The sequence below is a fragment of the Tupaia chinensis genome, unplaced genomic scaffold (genome assembly GCF_000334495.1).
Source record: "Tupaia chinensis unplaced genomic scaffold, TupChi_1.0 Scaffold000386_1, whole genome shotgun sequence".
Lineage (NCBI taxonomy): Eukaryota > Metazoa > Chordata > Mammalia > Scandentia > Tupaiidae > Tupaia > Tupaia belangeri.
Window position 1 is genome coordinate 229,838 of NW_006159888.1, and position 10,448 is coordinate 240,285.

Consider the following 10,448-nt stretch of genomic DNA (forward strand, 5'->3'; position numbering starts at 1 on the left):
GTAATGGCTATGTCACTGGACTCCCACATAGTCGACCGCGGTTCGTGTCCCGGACCCGGTGGCTTAAAACTCACGCCGGGCGCGTGTGCGTGCGTGCCCAAGATCCCGAGAGGAGAATGGAGGAGAAGGGATTGCGGCGTGACCATCCCCCCTGGGGGGTGATTTCTCACTTTCTGTCTCTATGTCTCTCTCTGTCTGTCTGGCGAGTGCACGCGCCCTACAGTGAAAATCTCTCAAAAAAAAAATCATTGTGTTGTGTTTTTTATTTCCATTGTTTCTATTGTAAAAATCAGCTGCTGTTTTAATTTCTTTAAAGTTAATCTGTCTTTTTCAGGTGCCTTATAATACATTCTCTTTGCTTAGTTTTCCACAGTGTTACTGATTCACCAAGATGTAGATTTTTATTTACTCAGCTTATGGTTCATAGGGCTTCTTGAATTAGTGAGTTGATGTCTGTCACCTAGTTCGGAAAATTCTCAGCCATTCTCTTCAAATATTGCTTCCAGCACATTGCCTGTCTCTCATCTTTTGGGACTATAATTACATGTGAATTCGAAGTGTCTCTCACCATCTCTTCTGTGTCTGCCATCTTTTTTTAATCTCTCTGTTTATTCTGAATATTTTTATCTGACCTGTCTTTTCTATTCCACTGAATCTAACTCACTGAGTTCATATTCCAGTCATTTAATTTTTCAGTTCTAGAGCTTCCATTTATTTCTTTTTAATATTTTTTACTTTTCTGCTGAAGTAGTCACTCTTCCTCTCACCTTCTTGAATCTGTAAGTATAATAATTTTGAGATCTGTGTCTAGTAACTCCACTATCTGGATCCCCTGTGGATCTGTATCTGTTGAAGTCATTTCTTTGTTTTTGTTGATTTCCCTCACATGTGCCTAGTTATATTTTATTTGGTGATGACTAGAGTTTGAATAATACTTTACAGTAATATTTTTGGCTTAGTATGATACTATCTTTCTCCAGAGAAGATTTATTGTTTGCTTCTGCCCACTAATTCTGAGAACTAGCAATTATGGTTACTTTGGTCCAATTTCAAATAATTCAAAGCCAAGCCATGTCCTGCAAGGGCTTCTGTATTTGTAATTTATCTACAGTTCTAGCTTATAACCCTTAGTATTCTCAACACAAAGCAAGACTGTCCAGCCTCACCCACTGGTTGGCTCTTATTTCCAGTTCCTCTCCCTCCAGTCCCTGGAGGTGTTTTAAGTATTATTCACCTCCCAGTCATACTTCTGTTTTGTCAGGAATCAGCACTCCCCTTCCCTAGGGAAAGGCAGCCATAAACACCTGTTTTACCTGCCTGAGCCTGTTTTCCTCTGGATACTGACCTGGTGGTTCTTCACAGCTCTTTCATGTCCTGAAGCACATGGGTTTGCATATTTCATTCTTTTTTTGGGGGGAGGTTGTTTTTTTTTTTTGCTATAGGGTGCATGCGCTCACCAGAAAGAGAGAGAGAGGGAGAGGGAGAGGGAGAGGGAGAGGGAAGCTCAAAGCGAAAAATCACCTCCCCAGGATGGCCACGCCGCAATCCCTTCTCCTCCGTTCTCCTCTCGGGATCTTGGCCATGCACGCACATGTGCCTGGCGTGAGTTTAAGCCACTGGGTCTGGGACTCGAACCACAGTCGACTACATGGGAGTTCAGCAACATAACCATTACACTAACTGCTGGTCCCTCATCCGGTTTTTGGAACTGTTCACCATGAGTGATTTTTTTTTTTTAATTAGAAACTGCATTAACCAGAAGCAGACATCCCTTAGTATTATATGTTTAAGACCTGTCTGTGTTGCTGTGTGCATTTTCAGTCCTTTGGTTCCCAGTGTAGTCTGTGATGTGTGTCTACCATGTTACCTATCATTCCAGTGATAAGCATCATGTCTTCAGCTGTCTACTTCCACAATCACAACTATGGAAAGTATAGTGTTGTAAATATCCCTTATAGAATATGTGAGAATTTGGGGAATGATACTCAGAAAGAGATTGCCAGCCCATAGGGAATACCTGTATTTATTTTAATGAGGTGCTGGCAAGTGACTTTTCCAGAATGCTTGCATCTGATGATAGTATGAGACTTGCTGTGTCCCCATACCATCACTAAAACCTGGAATGTTCCAGCACTCTAATTATCCTCACATCTAATAGATACAAAGTGGCATGTCATAATTTTAATTTGCATTTTTCCTATTACAATTTTCCTATTGGGTTTCTTTCTTGTTGACTTGAAAGAGTTCCTTTTATATTTTAAATATTATCTCTTGTTGGCTATAAATATAGTATTGCAAATATATTCTCACAGTCTGTCATCTAACTGCCATCTTATCCATGGTAGCTTTCACTGCATAAAAATTCTTTTTTTAGAGAAATTTTTGCTGCAGGGTGTGTGCATTTGCCAGAAAAGACAGAGAGAGACAGAGAGACAGAAAGCGAGAAATCACCCCCCAGGGTAGATGGCCATACCACAATCCCTTCACCTTCATTCTCCTGTCAGGATTTTGGGCACACATGTGCACATACCTGGCATGAGTTTTAAGACACCGTATCTGGAACGCAAACTTTATTTGACCATGTGAGAGTCCAGTGACATAACCATGATGCCATATGCTGGTCCCACTGCATAAAAATCCTTAATCAAAGGGCTGTCTAGTGGTGCAGCAGTAATGCAATGCTCTGCAAGACTGGCCCACAGGGAGAAGGTCCCAGGCTTACATCCTATGGCCTCCTGGGGCACACCAGGTGTGCATTTGTGTGTCAGTGACCTAGGCTGGTTGAGGCTGTGAGTAGATCGTGGCATGAGGACCCTCTTGGGAGTGCCTGTTCTTCCCCATGAAGAAATGCATAAATAAACTTTTAAGAAATGTCTTAGTTGGACTATCTCTGGGGCCTGGTGGTTAAACGAGTCAGTGGGCAACCACGCAGTTTGAATCCCAGCCCTGGTGGGAACATATGCATGCGCAAAATCATATTAGGATAAAGAAATGGAAGAGAAGGTATTGTGGCATGGCCATAGCCTATTGGGGGTGCTTTATCTTCCCTCCCTCTCTCTCCTTCTGTATCTTTTTCTGGCAAGCACATGCACCCTCTGGCAAATTAAAAAAATAAATAAAAAACTTAGTTATCAATACTGTTATTGGGTCATCAGAAAAGTCATGACCTATTTTTCTATGCAAAAATGTGTCATAATTTTTCTAATGACTCTATAGTTTATGGCTTGTGCTTTGTGCTATTACTTAATAAGTCATTCATTGCCCTTATTTCTCCTGGATTATGAACTTTTTTATTTTTCAGAGAGAGATTTTTAAATAGGGTGTGTGCACTTGCCAGCAGACAGAGAGAGACAGAGAGACAGAAAGCAAGAAATCATCTCCCAGCGGGGATGGTCATGCCACAAACCCTTCTCCTCTATTCTCCTCTCAGTATCTTGGACACACACACACGCGCCAGGCATGAGTTTTAAGCGGCCAGATCTAGGACTTGAAATGCGGTCAACTATGTTGGAATCCAGCAATATAACCATTATCCCATCTGCTGGTCCCTGACTGGCCCTTGAGTTTTTTTTTTTTTTTTTTTGAGAGGTTTTTGCTATAGGGTGCATGCACTCACCAGACAGACAGAGAAAGACAGAGAGACAGAAAGTGAGAAATCACCCCCCGGAGGGGGGATGGCCATGCCTCAATCCCTTCTCCTCCACTCTCCTCTCAGGATCTTGGGCACATACGCACATGCGCCCGGCGTGAGTTTAAGCCACTGGGTCCGGGACTTGAACCGTGGTCAACTACTTGGGAGTCCAGCAACATAGCCATTACGCTAACTGCTGGTCCCGGTCCCTGAGCTTTTAATTATGTATTTTTTCATTGATTCATAAATCTTTAAATCACTTAGAGTCTACTTTTGTATGTGTTGGTAAGACTAGTTTCATTTTCCTCCTTAGAGGAGTCCATTTTCCCTTCACTGATTATTGACATTTTGGCCTTTTCCTCTTGCTATGAGGCACTGTCTTTATCAAAGATGAAGTTTCCATGTAACCAGCATCCTGAACTTTCTTTATGCCTCATTGATCCATTTCTTTGGTTGCTCTTACCCTAAAGCCTTGTTCTTATCACCTTTGCTTTAAATATGCCCCTTTGTTCCTTTTTGAAGCCGTTTTTCTTGTTAAAAAATGACTCACCTATTTATGGTCTTCCTTTTTTATGCATATTTATCGTAGAGTAAGTTTATCAAGTTTCTCAAAAACCCTAGACAGCATTTTTATCAGGCTTGTATCAAATTTACACATTAATTGGTAGGTAATTAATATCTTTAAGTTATCCCATCTGATAGCATCTGAGAGCATGGATTCTTTCTTTAATTATTCACATCATTTTTATATTTCTTTCATTGGAGTTTCAAAATGTTCTGGTTAGAGGTCTTAATTCCTGGTTAATTTCTAGGTATTTTAAGGGTTGTCTTGTTTGGCTTGTTTTGCTATTGTGAATGCTGTTTTTATGTTTCCTAGCAAGTTGTTATTTCTGTTGTAGAAAAACTTTATTTCCAACCATCTTGCTGAACTCTAAATACTTTTTAAGTGTGTTTGTTTGTTTGTTTATTCTGTGACAGAGAGTGGAACCCCCAGCAAAGCCCTCATGCTGTGATCACTGCCAGTCTCAGCCAGTCTCGGTTATGGGCACCCATGCACAACCCTGGTATACACAGGGAGGTCCTGTAGAAGGAGCCCAGGACCTTTTCCCTGTGGGTCTAGTTGCACCGTGGAACACTCTGGCTTTAATGTAGATTTTGACAGATTACCTTTGCCAAGTTAAGGAAGTTCCTTTCTAGATTGATCCATCCTATCTAATTCTACGAGATTGAAGTTGGATAATGAGTGAGCACATACACTGTAGTCTCTGCTTTTGTATATGGTTTGTTCTGTTTTAATGCTTGTGAAAGCTCAAATATTTTCCAAGGTGATTGATGTACTAGAGAACAGTTGGCAGCCTTTGCGTTTTCTTCTGTGTGATTTCATCCATAAGAAACACTAAGTGAATGCAGAAAAGTGCACCCCACTGTAAAAGAGAGCTGCATGGGAATGTACAGGCCGACACCTCAGTCACTACCAGCTACCTGGGTGTACCTTGTGAGTTATGAGCCACACCCACTCATACCTGGAGTTATAGCTCACCTCTGATTTCAGATAAACTTCCTTCCATCACTAGAACTCCTAGCTGCAAGCCTTCTGATTCTCATTTCTTCTATTTCTTTTTTTTCTTTTTTCTTTGAGAGAGAAATTTTTGTGATAGGGCTTGTGTGCCACCGGAGAAACAGGAAGACAGAAAGTGAGAAATCACCCCTCAGGGGGAATGGTCATGCTGCAGTACCTTCTCCTCCATTCCCCTCTTGGGATTTTGGGCACGCACGCCCACATGCCTAGTATGAGTTTTAAGGTTCTGGGTTTGCGACTTGAACCACAGTTGGCCATGTGGGAGTCCAGCAATGTAACTATTACATCATCTCCTGGTCCCACCAAGGTTGCTTATTGCACTAGGTTTCACTCTCTGTATTGTATATTCTATGAGAATTCACAAGTGTATATAATGACCCCTGTCTATCAAAACAGTACCCTACAGACTAGTGTCACTTCCCTAAAGATCTCCTTGGTTCTTCCTGTTTACCGTGAACTTTGGCAACTAGTAATTTTTTTTTTTTACAGTCTCTGTACTTTTGCCTTTTCCATGACATCATGTAGTTGGAATCACAATCAGTATATAGCCTTTATAGACTGTCTTCTTCCATTTACCAGTATGCATTTGTGTTTCCTTCAACTTTTCCTGGGAATCAATAGCTCATTTGTTTCTATTTCTGAATATTTTTCCATTGTTTGGATATATCCAGTTTGTTTATCCATTTACCTACTGAAGGACATCTTGGCTGCTTCCAAGTTTGGGCAATTGTGAATAAAGCTGTTGTAAACATTTATGTACAGGTTTTTCATGTGTACATGTTTTCAACTCATTTGGGTAAATACCAAGGAGTGTGTTTGCTGGATCATATGGTAAGAATATATTTAGTTTTGTAAGAAACTGCCAAACGGTTTTCCCAAGTAGCTGCACCATTTCATATTCCTACCAGCAATTAAAGTGAATTACTGTTGTTCTACATCCTTGCCAGCATTTGCCGTTGTCAGCCTTTTGGATTTAACCGTTCTAATAGGTATGCAATGCTTTCTCATTGTTGACTTAACACGTATTTCACTGATGATGTATAATGTTAACCGTGCTTACCTGTTGTCTGTATGTAGGGGAGTGTCTGTTCAGATACTTTGGTCACTTTTTAACTGGGTTGTACCTTACTGTTGAGTTTTGAGAGTTTTTGTATATTTTTGGATGCTGGTCCTTTATCAGATATGTTTCACAAATCTTCCCTCCCAGTCTGTGGCTTTTCTTTTCATTCTCCTAATGTGCTGCCATTTTTAACAGTCTTTTTTTTAAAATGTGTTACTAAACAAGTTGTTGAGTGTTCATCTCACCCCATTTCCCCCCAATCCTATGGGTTTTGTTGCATGATTTTACATAGCGTGGTGATTTTTAGGAACACATGTGTTGTATTAGAACAGAACTATCTGCATTTGGAAATTTCTCTAGTAAAGTGTTTTTAAATTTCTTAAATAAGAATTTTTTTAAAAATATGATTTTCTTTATTTTATTTATCATTATTGTTGTTTTTAATTTGACCAGAGTGAGACAGAGAGAGCAAGAAAGCAAGCTGTCTGGTTTGGGACTTGAACTGCAGTCAGCCAAACAGGAGTCCAGTGCCTTTAACCACCATGTTACCTGCCGGCCCCAGTAAGAATTTTTTTAAAAGAAGAAAATCCTCTTTTTCTGAAAGGTTTTTTTTTTTTTTTTTTTTTTTGGTAACTAGGCATTAAACTTTTTATAATGCCTTTTCACTATTCATTGAAACATCTTAGAGTTATTCTCCTTTTGTCCTATTATTATGATGAACTTCACAGATCTATTTCTTATGTGGAATCAACTTGGCACTTCTGAATAAACCCATATTTAATCATGACACATTATTTTCAGTGCACATTTTTGATTAGCTAATGTTTTATTTAAGATTTTGGTTATCTATTTTCATAAGTGAAATGGGAATCTGATTTTCCTTTATTTTGTCCCTTATCTGATTTTAGAATCAAAATTACACCAGCCTCAAGCTGATTATTTTTATTATTTTCTGTTTTCTGGAACAACTTATGAAGATATTAATGAAGTATTCTTTAAAAGATCGATAGCTTCCTGTACAAAGTATCGGTACCAAGAGATTTGGGAAAGGAAGAGTTAATTTTTTTTAAATACCATTTTAATCTCTTAAATCTTTGTTTCTTTCTTCACATTTTTTCTTATGCCAATTTTACCATTGTATGTACATTTTTAGGAATTCACTTCATCTAGTTTTTAAATTTAGGATTAAATGAGAAACTGAATTAATAGCCATACCTCAAGGGAAATGTACAACTGTCCCTCAGTATTCTCAAGGAATTGATTTCAGAACTCCAGCAGATACTCATATGCTCAAGTTTCTTATGTTCAATGGTACAATTTTTACATGAAACTTATGCATGTCCTTCTATATGCTTTAAATAATCTCTGGATTAATTATAATACTTAATACAATGTAAATGCTATATAAATCGTATGAACAGTTATTCTTTATTTTTTGTTTGTAATACTTTTTATTGTTGCATTGTTGTTTTTAAAAAATTATTTTTGATCTGTGTTGGTTGAATCCACAGATGCAAAATCCAAAGCCAAATATACAAAGCTTAAAATATATAATTCTTTTTTTTTTTTTCAGTCTGAAAACAGCCACTGTTTATTTACTGACCAGATTACAAAAATAATCATGGTGGACACTTAAGTCCATCCTTCTAATAAGTCTGTTGATCTGGTCTTCCCCGTTGCCAGCATCTCCACCTTCTACAAAATGGGTGGTCTTTTTCTTCATTCCACCTTGTGGAGAAGATAATTTGAAGGGCCACAGGAAGTTATTTGCTTCTTTAAAGCGTTTTCCAACAGTATAGATTTCATGAATCAGATTCTCCATGCAGATGATGCTGAATTTACCAAGAGATCGCGCAATCAAAGCGTTATCTGTTAAAGCAATTCGCTTCCCCTTATTGATCTTGCCATAACCACGGTTGTAGATCAGTTTATTTACTGACTTTAGGTTCGGGCACCCCCAAGCAATATTTGGTTCCACAATTCTCAGCATGTTAATTGAGGCCTTGTTGAGCTTAACAAAGGTGCCATTGAAGATCTGGTGAAGACGAAGAAGCTGCAACACCTTTGGAACCTTTGGGCTCACTCCATTGATACCTCTGATCCTGATGACAAATGCCAATTTGGGTTCTGCAGGTGCATAGAAGGTGCCAGCTTTTCTTGCCATCCTGGCCATGCGAATCTCAGTTCGGTACTTCTGTCTATATTCCTTATGATAGTGCTTAGCTTTTTCATAGATAAGCTTCCTCCTTGCCTTTCAAAGCACCTTTTGAGCAAACTTCTTCCTCAGGCCCTTGATCTTCAACCTGCAAAATTCCTTTGCTTTTTCTTAGGGTTTCTGGCACAGCAGGAACCTTTTTCTTGTGGTTTCCACAGCAGCAGAACCTTTTACTTGGTTTCTGCAGCAGCAGGAACCTTCTTTTTCTTCTCTTGAACGCCCTCCATGGTTCCAGCCGGAAAAGAGCAAATATTATAATTCTTAGAATAAGTGGAAGACAAAAGAAAGAAGCCCTGATATAAAAGAAAAGATTAGTAAACTTGATAACATAAACCTGTGCTTCAAAGATTGTCTAAATAATGTTTAGGAGGTAGTAGTAGACTTAGTAGGCTAAGTCACAGACTAGGAACAGTATTTACAAGATCTTATTAATGAGAGAGAACTAGTATAAAAACTAGAGGAAAATGAATAGTCGATAAATATATTAACAAATGCTCAACTTCACTGCTAATCAAGAGAAGCAATGAGTTGGGACCAGCAGATGGTGAAATGGTTATGTTGCTGGACTCCCACATGGTCAACCATGGTTCAAGTCCTGGACCCAGCAGCTTCAAACTCATGCTGGGCACATGTGTGTGTGAGCCCAAGAACCCGAGAGGTGAATGGATAAGGGATTGTGGCATGGCCATCTGCCCTGGAGGATGACTTCTCACTTTCTGTCTGTTTTTCTCTTTTTTTTTTTTTGGTGGACATAATACATGCCCTATAGCAAAAGTCTCTCTAAAAAAAAAAAAAGAAAGAAAGAAAAAAGAAAAAAAAAGGAGAAGCAATGAGAGAGCAATGAGAGAAACTATTTCACACACTTCAAATTGGCCAAGTTCAGGGATGAACTCCAAGCGTTGGTGAGGATAGGTCAGAGATTCTTACAAATTGTGGGTAAGTATGAATTTACACAGACACTTTGGAGATTAGTTTGGCAATATTTAGTAAAGTTGAAGATGATTCTCTGTATTCTAGATAAACTCTTCAGTATTTGCATGAGTGGATGGCTATGTGCTAATTGAGACTTCTGGGTTTGGTTATATCCAAGAAACATGGAAAAGGCAGACTCCACAGGATACATGCAGTATAATAGGACTTATGTAAATCTGCAAAATGCATCATAGTGTCCATAACAGTACACCTTTGGATATACACATATGTGGTAAGATTATAGGAAATGCACGAGAATAGTGCAGAATGATTTAAGTATAGATATTTACCTCCAAAGAGGAAGATAGGGTGCTAGCAAATGGGGTACGGGGTTCAGGTCTACCTGAATATTTGGGGAGATTAGTAGGAAATATGGCAAAAATAATTCTGGCACTTGTTTAGTCCTGTAATGACTGTAGGAATGGTTTCTTTTCTATTTTTGTATGTTTAGTTTACATTTATTCTGCATATATTTACTGAGCATGTACTAGCTGTCAGGCTCTGTTCTGGATACCTGGAATATGATAGTGAACAAGGTACACACAACATCTGGTCCTCATGGAGCTTACAGATTTAAAGTATTTTAAAATGTTAATACTTAAAATAATCTTTTGAAAAGATTAATCTGGGAGCTGTGTCCTCTGTGAAGTTCTGAATATGCGTTTAAAGCCATCCCTCTTCATTTTTCCTTTATTGCTAGAATTAGGCACTTAGAAAGCTATGAGGGCAAAACTCACTACTTTTTACACAATCAGCCTTTGCCGATAGAATAGATGGTCTGGATGAACCATTGGTCTATCTCCTATAGTTCTCAATATTGTTGATTTACATTCTAGTTCATAGAATGATCACCCAGCCCTGGAATTAAATAGGTAGTCACTCATGGGTAGCTGTTTTAATGAATAAACAAGGGGGGCTTCTAATTTCTATATCCACTAGATAGGTATTTTTTCTCTTTTGTGACTTGGCACAAGATGCTAGGATGGGACTC

General features: G+C 38.8%; 1 pseudogene; it reads right to left on the reverse strand.

The window, feature by feature from the left end:
* Window positions 1-8,712, reverse strand: part of LOC106735427 (60S ribosomal protein L7 pseudogene) — a 33,274-nt pseudogene extending 24,562 nt beyond the window's left edge.
* Between the last annotated feature and the right edge of the window lie 1,736 nt (window positions 8,713-10,448).